Here is a 14,215-nt window from a genome sequence, read left to right as displayed (position 1 = left end):
GTCAGGGGCTGGGGCTGGGGTGATGCCTCCTCCAGGTGGGCCACCTCCCTCAGAGAGTGCTCTCACTGCCTTGTGCTCTGGGCTTGGCAGGGTTCCTGGAGCTCCCAGGTTCTATTGGACCCAAGAGACAACTAGACAATGTCCCAGTGCCAAGATCAGAAACAGAATTTTAGAGGTTATGAACTAGACACTGACTAGGTAACACAGTAAAGGAGACTGCTAAGTTCTAGAATCAGGTCCATGTTCCACTTCTCTGGATATCTAGTGACAACATGCCTCAGTTTTCCAAAGAGGGATGTGACCTTGTAGAACAGATAAAGTAACGCCTGGAACACTTACTAACCCCATTGTAGGGATTCAGTGGTTCATCAATAACCCATTGTATTTTGGGAAAGTCTGTGAGGCTGCTGAACTTGAGGATGAGATTAAGTTCCATATTCTAATGGAAGATCTGAGGTATTCTCTGATGTAGCTGGCATTTCTCTGTAATATTATATTTAGTATATGACAGTATTTATATCCACTAGGTTAATGTAGCTAATGCTTTCCAGTGAGAGTTTCCACATTAACTATTTTACTTGGGCTTTTACAGCAGCCCTCTAAAGAAGGAAATTAGTACTATCCCAGTATTTCAGTAAAGAAAAACTAAGCCCCTCCAAAGAGGCCTGAGAGACCTGGCTTAGGAGCCCAAATGATAGGTGAAACCTCTCTGAAGCACACACACGCCCTTGCCTGGATGGCAAGCGGAATACCTGTGACTCAGTGACCAGCTTTCTCAACTGTGAAGAGAACTGATTGGTCAAACAGACTAGAAAGTAAACTGTATAAGAAAACATAGATGCATCTCTAATGACAGCAATACATAAACCCCCAAAGGAAACTCAACAAATTCCCTCTAGAGACAACATCACACCCCTCTTGAGACCTAAGAAAGGCGCCAATGGAGTCATCTCCCAGCATTTCCAAGTTCTCCATTCTGGGTCTCATGATATTGTCAGCCCTACAATAAAAATGGCTTTCAAGGAAAGATATGCATGGGGACCAGGATGATCTAATGATCAGTGTGCTTTTACATGCCAGTGTCTGACATCTCGTGGAAGCGTTGTTAATGCGATACTAATAGAGCCTGCAGTCAGGGTCAAGGCACACAGGCTGCAGTGCTGGCGTCCCAGCCCTGAGATGTGCTCTTCCTGAGGCTGGGACACAGCCTGGCTGTGTGCATTCTTTACCTCCCTGCTCTACATCTGATTTGCTGGCTGCCTGCTACTAGCTTCGCAACTTCGGCTTTCTCTCACATTTTGGTCCAGCATGCTTCCTCCCCTTGGCATGGAGAGAACCCAGGTCACTCTGTTCTGAGCATGCACAGTAAGTTGCCTGTTCCTGGCACCAGGAGGGAGTCTGAAGTTGTGGGTGATCACAGATTCTCACTGTGTACTTATCAAGAACACGAGCACTCGAGAAGCCATCAATTTCCAAAGACTAAGAATGCAGTAAAACACACAAACATTAGAGTGATATTGAATATATTTTAATCTTTTTCTGATGATTTAGGAGCCCTGAAGTACTTCAGGGTCAGAATTATAAACATCAATCATCACCACACTACAGTTGCACAGAGGGGCCAGTAAACAGAGCGCCAGCTAAAAGAATGCCAAGAAAGGAGAATTTATTATGATCTTAGTCACGCTGCTGTGACAGATGGGAGGCCAGGTCAGCATGTTCTGGGGACAGAACTAAAAAAGAGAACTTCAACTTGAGCTAGCTTCATTCCAAATATTTCCTAAATGTTTATAATGTGCCAAACACCAGGGACACAGAGATAAACAAGACCGTGTCCCTGCCCCAGCCGTGATCATCAACCTGTGAAGATGAGACAAACCTGCCTTTCCAAGTCTAGATTCCACACCAGAGTCATGCTGTTAAAAATATATCCTGTGGCATTTTGTTACCCGAAGTCTCTCAATGGTCCAAATAGCCCCAAGACAAAAGGCCAAGCTCTGGCATGGTCTAGCTCCTTCCTACATGTACTCCGGGGTCAGTTCTCCTGTACAAGCCTACAGATCCTGACTCTCTTCCACCCTGCAAAGTCTAAGCGCCTCCAGCACTGCCGTAGCCCAGTTACTGTCCATCCTTCTATGCACTAACCTTGCTTCTGTGCGCCCGACCTGTGCTTGTATCACAACGACCGGCTCCGCTCCAGTTATATACACAATCAGTCACAAATCTCACAAGAACGGGATTCCTGTTCATCCTTCCATCCCTGGACTGCCAGAATCTGAACAGACTCGTGAACAGTGAACTCAAATGAGGATGAAGGGAACAGGAAAGTTTCACAGAGGCAGTGATGGCTGAGTCTCTTTTTAAGTGTTACCTGTCACCTTCTGGCCTTTGAACTCATTTCTGGAAGTTCTCTATGTGACAAAGTGATTATATATAATATGATCAAAGGAGTAGCCTGAGAATCATGGTTCAAACAACCAACTTGTCCTGAAGAAAGCATGTTCCAGAATTTTCTTTCAGTGACTCTAAAGAGTATAGGGCTAGCCCTACCAACTCTTCTGAGGAAGTAAGTCAACAACCCCTGGCACTCATACACATACCTCTCTAAGCTGAACCTTCAAAGACTCCCCTTTGATGTCAGGTACGACCCACAGTAAGTATTTACTGCACACTGCTGGGATGTCAGAAGGAATGCTGTGTGCATCACATACATTTGTAATCTGAAGGTAGACACCGTCATGATCTCATTATGGATAATGAAGGGAAGCATCAAGATGAGGTCATTTGGCCAGGATAATGCACATTTTAGAAGCCAGACTCCAGAACCCAGACTCTCAATCACTATACTCAACTCTGAATCTTCAAGGAATACAGCAAGTTAGTTTTAGCTCTTAAAACTACCAACATCTGCCACAGCTCCAAAGCAGCACCTCCCCAAACACTCACTGTAGACCACCTAAAGCAGGTGCTGCCTCTGATGTTTTATTTCTTACCAGGTTCTAGCTCTATAGATCTGTTTCCAAATGCTCAGCTCCATGGGTGCCATGTTCAATTTTCTGAAACACTCAGTACACTCAGTACACAGTCCTGGTATATAGGAAGTCCAGTGACAGGTAGAGCTGTGGATTTTATAAATTAGCAGAGAATGTCCCACTGGTAGACTTCTAACACAAGAACTCATACTATGACTTCTCAGCTAGAAAGTTAATTCTTTCATCAGGAAAGAAGAAAGCTGTGGCAGGTAGAGTGGGGAATGAAATCCACAGTGGATGGATAGTCAACAAATTTCATGACTAAAAGAGAGAGGCTGTGGGGATCAGAGCCTGGAAAAGAGAATCAGGAGTGGTGGGCAGTAAATAGGAGTACTGTACAGTTCTTAGAAAGAACCACTATTTGGCTTGTCTGTAAAACATGAGCAGGGTTGCAACCATAATTTTTTTATAACCTAAAATATACCCAGTTCATAAGGCATCAAAAACACCCCAGAAAGATGCCTGGGACCTCCAAGAAGAGGCTGTGACCTCAATATGACAAACAGTCTTCTAGTCTGGAAATTCATTTTGCTTTATTAAACAAACGTGTCCTCTCCCTGAGTACCACAGACTTTACCTGATGCAATGCCAGGCACATGCAGAAGAGTCACCAAATCCCTCACTATATCCTGATTTCCCTCCTGTATCCTCTGTAATCCAGGACTCCGGCTAAAGCCTACCCTCTTCCACCAAGGTTTCTGCCCCTTCACCCGGCCAGAGGCTCCCCTCCAAGTCTTCTTTCTCCACACCCCCTCCAGGATAGCCTTTGTTAGAGTCAGTGTGTGCAGATACTTCTCTGCGTAAAGTTCTGCTTCACTGCTCCCCTCCACCGAGGCTGAAGGTCAAGTGCTCGGAGACTCTTCAGAGCCCTGAAGGATCCCACTGAACGACCCTCTGGCCCCTCTTGCTCTACTACATCAGCCTAACACTCTTCCTTTGGCCACACTAATGTACTCCTGAGTACACACTGCTGCTTCTACAAGCCCCTAGGATGTGTAAGCTCTTACCCATCACTACTGCAATACAAGCACTCCTTCTTGGCTCCCACTGCCCTCAGGGAAGCACCACCCCCTTCCCAGGCTGAATTCCCAGGGGACAATCAAATCATTCTGCTTGGTTCTTCTTTTACCCTATCACCTAAATATAATACCAAATTGATTAAACATTAGCTAAGATAATGAATAATTTAACATCCCCTTTATCAACACCCCAACAATGATAGCTATGAGATAAAAGCAAAGCTGTTCTAGAAATGCATCAGTCGGGAAAAAGAAAATACTCTTCGCATATAAAATAGAACAAATTAAGACCAAAGACTTCATCACCCAGATGACAGAAGGGTGAAAATGTCACAGAGGGCACAGTGAGGCAGCTAGGGGCTTTCTCCACGGCAAAAAGCCACCCTATCCTAGGGCTGCAGGGACAGGGGAGAAGGGTGGGGCTACTGGAGAACACTGGGAACAGGATGGGTCTGCATCCCAGGAGCTGGAGTCACAAAAAAGAGCCCACCACACACACACACACACACACACACACACACACACACACACACACACACACACCACGGGGAAGAGGGGGAGATGGCAGCGCAGGCAGAGAAGGAAGAAGCAGCGCCTACTACTTCCTTCCTCCTAGCTGCCCTCTTTCAGCAAAGCATGCTGTTGGCCAAACCCAGCTGAGAGCCAGCTGACACGGCCCTAGCTCTGCACCAGAAAGAGCAAGGAAATGGGAGACATGGAGCTGCGAACATGCAGGCTTCGACTGCAACAGCATGCACATACATTTCTCATCTATTTCTGTGACGTTTTCTTTTGACAGATAAATAAACAATAAACGCTGCATTCTCCAGTCTGTCTGGCCAACATAAAACTACAAATTCTAAGGGCTCGTTTTCATACACTGCAGGCAGGAATGACGGAAGGCTACTAATCTTATAAGGGACATATGTAACTACTCCACCTGGCTTGAACTGAGTGAACTCTGAGTCTGCATCTAGGCCTAGGAAAGGAGCTGCCAGGCAAACTGAAAGACTAAAGGTTCAGAGCCTACTCAAGTTAATTCTCTAGGATTTGAGCATTTTTATGGGGAATTATATTAATTATAAATATAGTTCATTAAAGCCATCTTAGGACTATCATCCTAGAAAAAATCCATGTTTTCCCAGCGGGCTGCACCTCCCACCACTCCTGTCGGCCCTCCTCTGCCTCTGCCTGGTGAGCGCATGATGCTATGACAACCACAGTCTAGTGAGTACCATTAACACCTCTGGAAGTTGAGGTAACACAGCAAGCCTATGTCTCCACTGAAAACCCAGCCACTGAAGCATTAAAAGAAAGACTATAAGGCCATGTTGCCCCAAAAGCCCAAATGGCAATTACTCTGTGAAATTTACACTATACATGACACATCTGATAATTAGGATATAGCATGGAAAATGTTGGAATTTATGGAGAGAAAGTAATTAAAATTTATTAAGTAAAAATAAGGCAGTAAAACGGGCCTTTATCTTACTGCTAACCATAAATTTGTTTCAAAGAATGAACTCCCTGATTCATATTCAAAGCAAGCTGCCACATGGTATGTTTTATTACCATAGAGGAAATGGTTTCCCACTTCCTCACCCCTACACCTCTCCTCACCATGGAGACCTTCCGTCAACCCCTAAACAATTACAAAATCTTTCTGCTACCATAAATAGACCTGCTGAACTTGTCAGTCAGTGAAGATCATTTTTAATGTAGAATTTTACCACGGAAAGTACTGGTCGGTGTACAGTCCATAGACATGTGTGTGTGGATACTACACAGCTCACACATGTTCTTCTTGTTTAGCACAGGGAAGAAGACACATGCTACAGCCCCTCTGTTTAAGTCCCTCTTTAACAAAGAGGAGAATCACATATTCATCACAAAGGCAAGAGCTCCTGTGGAAAGAAGATGGTGTGACTGGGGGTTCCAACGGCCCAGCTCTACTGTCCCCTCTATTTCTAGCCATCTTGTCCTAACTCCACTCCTCGCAGGGAATCAGATGAGGGTAAGAACTGCCTTGATCCAAAGTACCAGAAGCCTCATTTTTCTCCGGTCTCTGCCAGCTAGCAAGTTCAGGTATCCCAGAGCCAGCTCACATCAATGCCAGCAAGCCTGGCTGTGGGCACTGGAGCAGACACTCCTGCTCTTTCCTGGATACGAAGGTCTGACATTAACCTGGGGGGATGTAAGCACAGGGAAGCAATCCTGTGGCCCATGTCAGCACTGGGTCTGTCCCCAACTTGGCTTTTTTTTTAAAGGGAGTTCTCACATAACACTGCCTGGCTATTTGGTTCCATGCTGGCATTGGAAGTCACTGATGTAGTCTCATCTTTGGCCAGTTCACCAAGTTAGATGGGAAAGTCAGAGAGTGGCTGGCAACCAGTAAAATACAAAACTGTATATACTGGTCTCCTTATATTCTTACAGGTCTTCAGCAGTTACTAATCAGGTACTACCCAGACTTTTATAAATCCTTGAAACAGAGCAAACTGAATCTGACAGACCTGGGTCTGAATCTCTTTTATTTGGGGGTGGGGTGGGGTTTGAGACAGGGGTTCTCTGTGTAGACCAGGCTGTCCTCGAACTCACAGAGATCCATCCATGCCTCCCAAGTACTGACTAAAGGCATGTTCCACCACTGCCTGGCCTGAATCTGATTCTTTTTTTTTTTTTTTTTCCGAGACAGGGTTTCTCTGTGTAGCTTTGCACCTTTCCTGGAACTTGCTTTGGAGACCAGGCTAGCCTCAAACTCACAGAGATCTGCCTGCCTTTGCCTCCCGAGTGCTGGGATTAACGGCATGCGCCACCACCGCCCGGCCCTGAATCTGATTCTTGCTATCAGTTGCAATTGCAGTCTGAGCTTTACAAGTGACCTGACCTCTCCAGGTCTCAGTTTCCTCATCTACTGAGAGAAGAACCTTTGTTTTGCAAGATTGTCACATACATCAAAAGGAAAGACATCTGCTCTGGCAGACAATTGGAAACACTGGTTTCAGAAAGGGGGCATTAATATAGGCAAAGTGTGCATCAGATGGATCTTCCATTTGCAAGTGTTTCAAGGAAACCCAGGGAATCTAATTGGAAAAAGTTCAGACAGTTCCAGAGAGGTATTAGCCTGGATTCCAAACCCACGGCAAGGTATGACAGGTGTCATGTTTATGTATTATGTCAACACACTATTTCCCCTTAAAGGATAACTGGCACCTTTTGCAATAATCTCCAACTACCTCCAGCAGAATAGAGACTGTATTTCTTAGTGCACTGGGAAGCTGTCTTGCTTCATTTTCTGTCTTTACAGTGAAGCAACGTTTTCTTGAACAACACTGTGCGCTCACCTGTGGCAGGAAGAGCTCCCATTCTCAAGTGAAAGAAGTGAATCAATAACAAGCTGGATTCCTGCCTTCCCCCACACTGCCCACCGCGGTCACACAGCTGTGACTTCCTCTTCTAAGGTAGTGGGCAGCTGCTTTTGAAATGCAGTGAGTTCACGGAGAAAAGACACAGAGAAGGCATCGAGAATCAAGGGAAAAGACAAAACCAGCCAGCCAACCAAATTAAAATAAAAATAAATAGTTCTTTTTGACAAATTTGGGATGGGGCCAAGATTTTTAATGCAGAACTACTTCTCCCTATTTAGTCTTTCCCATTTTCCTAACTTAAAACTTTTAAAGATTATTTCCAGGGGAAAGACTAAAATGTACACTTTGTATGTGTCCACACACAGAATGTTAACTTTTCTGACTTGTCCGCAAGTTTACAAATGAGACTCCACACCTAGAGAGCCTGCGCGGGATGACAAATTGTGTGGCATCATTGAAATCTCAGGCACAGTAGAGGGTGATGAGGAACACTGGCGTGTGGAGTGACAGCCCTAAAGATCAAGTCAAGATCTGCTTTCTTCCACATACAGATTAGCTCAGTATTAAGTTGAAAGATTTGATTATGGCTCAGAAAGCCACAACTGGCTTGAACCAGCCAAACTCTAAGTCAAAAAAGCCACTGGGTACTCACTATCATTATCCGAAAGAAACTGGGGGGACAAAAGCCTGTGACTGTCAGAAGCCTCCCTATCAAAAACTGCACCTGACCTGTCAGCAGCCCAGGGGTGTCCTGAGAAGTGAGGCTTTCCAGATGCTTCCACTGAAGACACAAAAGTTACAGAAATTCAAAGGGAAGCAGACATGAACTTGTGTGCACATACCAAGCTTCCAGTGGGCAGTAATTGGTGCTAATTATGGATGCTTCAACAGTATACAATAAGACACAATCAGTGGCCTGGACATTTTTTAAAATATTAATTTGTGAAAAAGAAAAATGAAAGAAGGCAAAGGAAAGAGGGGAGAGAAGAAGAGAGAAAGAAAACAAAACAAGACTTCAGAAGTAGGACAGCTAACTGCAATGTAGTCTTTGACTACATTCTGGAAAGGGAAAACAAAAGACACACTTGAATATGAACTGCCAAATAATGACACTGCATCTAGGTTAGTCTTTCTGAGTGTGACATCAACAGGAATCCATACAAATGGTCTGTGTTCTTGGGTGGTAGATGCAGAAATATTTAGAAATAAAGTGCTATGTTATCTGTAACTTATGCTCAAACAGCTCATCTACAGTGGGGGACAACTTAGGTGCAAGGAGAACAGTCACTGTACTGTCCTTTCAGATTTTCTATAAATGTGAATGGTTTCTAAATAAAAATGTAGGGGAAGAGTAGGAGTAGATCCTACCTGAGAGGACTGTGAGCTGTGATAAGATGCCCACACCAAACAGACTGGGACACAGAGCTGGAGGAGGTGGGACTGGTGCCTGGGTGCTATCTCATAAATCACAAGGATACCTGAAGCTTTTATTCACTGTTGCTAAAAATAAGGGTTGGAAATGAAAGCATCCCATATACTAACTGAATCTATCAAAACCGTCCTATGTCATAGATTCACTAAAGTTATAGGATACAGTAAGACCTCTATATAGGTGATGAAGTATGGTGCAACTCTCAGTAAAAGGGGACAAAAAATATTTGTGAACAGAGAATTCTATAATACCTATATGGAACCTAAAAATCCTACATATAAGTAGCCATGTATATTTCTATGAATATAAACAGAAAATTCATTCTTTTAAAACATATTTTATCTACTATTCATACTTGCTATATATTTGGTGATTAAATCCACCCCCATTGCTTTCTCCCATCCCCTCCCCTAAGAATTATTCTTTGACCAGTTCTATCTTTTCTCATTGGACTGCTCTTGCAGAGGACCTGAGTTCTGTTCCTAATGATGTAAGGAGATGTGTAACCCCATCTCCAGGGTGAATGATGCCCCTGACCTCCCAGGGCACCTGCACTCTTGTGCACACTGTCACACAGAAACAAATGTACATACAAAAATTAAAAACAAAGTTAAAAAAGAAAATACATCCAGCTTCCCCCAAAGTTGTAGGCAAGCTTATTTTCCATTGATACTGTCATTCTGTGGCTTCATTATGTAAATATGTATGTAATTTTCCAATTTGTGCTTTTCTAAAAGAAAAGAGTTAGGGTTTCTGTTATTGAAATTTTAGTATTAACTATTACTCAGATTACTGTGCGGTCTAAGTTATTACAGGAGAGTGGTAGGTATCTACTACCACCATCCTATTTGCTATGATAAATAAGTGTTTATAGTTTAATGATGAAAAGTCAAGAAGTGAATAGTATAATAATACCAAATAAAATCTATGTGCCACTTGAGAGTCCAGGAGGTGCTCCAGACATACACTTCTCTGCATGGATGTAATAATGGAAGGGAATAAGAACTAAGGTAAATAAGCCGGCTAGCTGGCTGTGATGAATAAACAAAGGTGATGATGAATGGCTACAGGATTCTAAAGGTTTACAAAAGCTGTAAAAGAAAAATCCCTGCTACATTTTGTTGGAAATGAACAATTAAATACTGCAGAAGGCAACACAGACTGGCAGCAAGGCCCTGCTCACCCGTACTTTAGGTAGGTTGCTGGCCGGCCTTTGTCATCGGGTACATCAAGCCCTCCTCAGCTGCCTCACCTACCAAGTGGGGTTGGTGCTCACTGGTGTGCTATGAGAGTTTGACAATCACAGATTCATGAACGACAAGGATCCTTGATTACCATTCTTGCTTCTTTCTATACCTGTGAAAGGAGATTCAAGTATCAACATTTGGAATGAAATACCTTAAGGCTCCTGGAAACACTAGTGTATTTTCATTTCTACCTATTGTTCCTGCCAGCTCTAGTCTTTTCTCCAAGGATGTGGCTGGATGTGGAAGGCTGAGAAGCATCAGGCTCACTAGCAAGAACTCTCTGCCATGAGGAACAGAATGCTCTTTGAGGAGCTTAGCCCAATTACCTAACTCTGCCAGAATCATCCAGCCCACGTTTGCCATCTCTGGATGCCAAGGCAAAATGACTTCTTAGCTTTGCCAAGATTGTAAAAAGAGATGAGGGAAAACATTCCCCAAGATGTCATGATATAGAAGGCAGCCAGATTTTCTCCAGCTCCCCAATGCTAAACGTGGAGCTGAAGGCACATAATAGTGTCCACCCTAGGATGGCCTCTCCAGAGGCCTCAGACAGACCACAACTACATACTTGTGGTGTGAACAAAGAATTAATTCCACAGAACCCACCCTAAATGTCTCACATCTCCCTCCAGATATGACACAGATGCTAAAAATAGCCTCGTGCTCACTTTCTTCGGGAGTTCAGGCAATCTCCATTCCCTTGTCCCCAGATAGTAGGCCTTTCTATGCTAGGCTGTCCCCAAAGAGTCACTTGTCTGACAAGGGACTTGAGAAAAACGAACTGGTCACATGTGGACTGGCTGTGAAGAAAGAGCATCTCCAGCGCAGGTTCCTTGTCTAACTCCTCAGAAGGAAGCCGGAAGGAGCTCTTTTGGCTGAGCAGCACAGACGGCCACTCCAGCCACGTGATTATCTGCTGGCAGATGCAGGCTCTTCCCTACAACGGGAAGGCATGTAGTTTGAGGAAGCCGAGGTCAACTTGGGCAGAAAGTATTAGAAGCCATTTGGCTTCCTATCAAGTGTATGTATCAATCAAGTAATTACCAAAATGAAGTCGATACGTTCCTCTCCACCTGCCTGGCTGCAGTTCTCAGTGGACAGAGGGAGTAGGATTTTTATTACCCCTTAAAGCTGTACTACATCTTCTAGGAGACTCTGCTAGCTCAACCTGCCCACCCCCAGCATCACAAGGACACCCTGAGGTAAGAAGCCCGAATGGCAGTCACCAAGTGCTTTCCCAAGTCTGCTGCAAGGTTTTAGTTCCAGAACTGTCCATGGAAAATGAATGGTGCCCAGCAGCATGACTTCAGGCTGCATTTTATTACAGGCTTCTGTATAAATCACCGGAACAAAGCCTGCGCGAGCTACCTGGATGTCAGACAGAAATAGTGTCACAGAACACTGTTAGGTATTTTTTAAACTACTACATATTTATATCACCAAAGGATCCCTATGCTTTGTAATCCCGGCATCTTTGTAATATGCTCATATTTTATTTTCTATACACCCTCACCTCCTTTTCTAGTATTAAAGTCTTTTCTTGTGCTTTGTAGACAAAGTTTATCTGAAACAGTTCAGAGTTCTAAGTGTGGCACTGGCTGCTCTAACAAGGGCTCTTGAACCCCTTTCTTGTTAAAAGACAAATAAGAGAATAAGAAACCAATAAGGAGGAATAAGGAAATGGGACAAAAGCCCTTCCTAGACACAATACCCATGGTTTCTTGCTCAAAACCAAGCCTGGGAGCCGAGTCTGCTGCCCAGAAACAAGGTATTGCTGGAAAAGAGCAGACTCCTGAGACCAGGGGCCTGTGGGCTGCTCTGTAGCTCCAGAAGTCATCTGGACAGGCTGACGAGGTCCCTCCAGGTCCCCAGGGTGAAGACAGAGGAGAAACTGGACTCCAAGTCTTCCCTGCTGCTCCCTCCAGAGCAGCTGCTCCACTCAGTCCCACCCTATTGTCTGCTGCTCTTCAGAGGAGTGAGATGACCTCACTCCCACACAGGGGTCAGGGACGGACTCACTAAAGATGAGATGACAAAGGCCACTGCTGTAGTTTACATCTAAAATGCCCCCAAAGGGCCATGTGCAGTTTCCACCTTCGTGAAGTGTTAGCTCGGGTTCTGTGCAGGGGAGCCAGCCCTTAGGATGGATAGGCTGCTCAGACAGCTCAGGTCAAAAAATCTCTAACACCGTGCTCCAGGACCCTCAGACTAAAAGATAAATGACATACACCTTAGATGGGAGCATCGGACTGTAGCCAAGAAAGCAGGTCTCTGAAAAGACTCACTCTCAGGCAAATCACTGATGGATCCCTATCATGATCCTTCATCAACCAGACTTACAGAACACATAAGGCAATCACTGACCCTTAGCTAGAATCAGAAAAAAAAAAAAAAAAAGCAGAGTAAGATAGGAAGATCACCTAGGTGCTGTCCGGTAGAATTACTAAATGTAGACTATAAAATAAGCAGATTTACAGTTCTTGAAGAAACAAAGATCCTAACATATTTTTTTAAAAGGAAGACATTATTTTTAGAAAAACAAGATATTTGAAAGGGAACGACAGTAAAATTAAAAACAAAAAACAGACACGTTATCAAAGAGATACAATGAAGAGAAAATCAGCAACCTGGAAGAGTATAGAGAAAATTAGCCAAAATGAAACACAAATTATAAAGTCTAAAATAATGCTTTGTTACTGTCATGATTTGAATGGTGAATCATGGCAAGCTGCCTGAAGCCACAGCTGTACTCAATGCACAGAGCATGGATTTGCAGTTAGTTAGGTTAGATCTCCTTTCTTCTAAACACACTTCTTTTCTTTCTCCAGGTTTAATCAGAGGTCATCATACCTGGCACATACAAGCAATGTCAATGCCCTGTATGTATATAAGCAGACAGGAGTACATCTATAAACATATAAATACAAATATATATATATATATATATATATATATGGGGGGAGGTGTGTTAAAGGTATTCATGTTTGAGATATATATTTATAGATTTATCTATCTCTAAAATAATAGACACTTACATAAATCAAAGTTCTTGCAACTTCTTTACAGAAGACCACAGATTGGAAGCTGGGTTGTCAACATGATTGGAACTATAATCAACTAAATGATCTCTTCTTCTGGGTGAGTTTGTGAGGGTGTTTCCTGAGCACTGACTGGGAGGGGCATCCCCTGTAGTGAGCAGCACCTTCCACAGCAGCCCACATACAAGAGGTCTGAGAGAACAGTGGTGCTTCTCTTGCCTGCCCACTTTCACTCCTTGCTGGTGAGTACATCTGTCTTGTTGCTGCTACTGCCGCCATTCCTTACGGACATCAGAACACAACTGCTTCTATCTCCCAACATGGACTGAAGACCAAGGCTCTGCAGGAACCTGCAGTGCCAGACAGTGAGTGCTGGGGCCTCCAGCCTTGTAGACTGTGCAGTCACCAGGTTCTCGGCCTTCCAGTGTATGACAGTCACAGTTGGACTACCCAGCCCCAACTGCACAAGCCACTCTAATACATCTCCTTTATAATATATATTCACTCCATTAGAATTCTGCCCCTCCAGTGAATCCTGACAAATACAGCAGCTGATTATTAAACTGAGAGAAACGCTGGGCCTGAGTGGGTGATTATGTGACTGTGGGTGGGCCAGTCACAATGGCACTTCCTTTATCTGTACATTAGAAAGACTAGACCAAGTGACTTAAGCATTTCTTTCTACTCTGGTCTCATGATATCTGCACCTTCAAGAATGGCTCCTGCACTGTCTGCATACTTTACTTGTAGGACAGAGCTCTATGCAGAGTTTTGCTTGCATACTCTAACAATCATAATGACCTGGCTAGTGGAGATCAGAAATAAGAATTCAGAAGTGGAACACGATCAAGAAACGGTTTCTAGAGTCTAATACAGTGACAGTGGCTTTAAAAGAAGAAGGAGGGGGGCTGGAGAGATGGCTCAGAGGTTAAGAGCACTGCTTGTTCTTCCAAAGGTCCTGAGTTCAATTCCCAGCAACCACATGGTGGCTCACAACCATCTGTAATGAGATCTGGTGTCCTCTTCTGGCTTGCAGTCATACATGCTGTATACATAATAAATAAATAAATCTTTAAAAA

General features: G+C 43.9%; 1 protein-coding gene across 1 annotated transcript in view; it reads right to left on the bottom strand.

The window, feature by feature from the left end:
- Positions 1-14,215, bottom strand: part of Gatb (glutamyl-tRNA amidotransferase subunit B) — a 76,466-nt gene that overhangs the window by 50,424 nt on the left and 11,827 nt on the right.

Source organism: Peromyscus leucopus, chromosome 6 (genome assembly GCF_004664715.2).
Source record: "Peromyscus leucopus breed LL Stock chromosome 6, UCI_PerLeu_2.1, whole genome shotgun sequence".
Taxonomy (NCBI): Eukaryota; Metazoa; Chordata; class Mammalia; order Rodentia; family Cricetidae; genus Peromyscus; species Peromyscus leucopus.
Note: the sequence above shows the minus strand (reverse complement) of the source record. Positions and strands in the feature narration are given on the sequence as shown.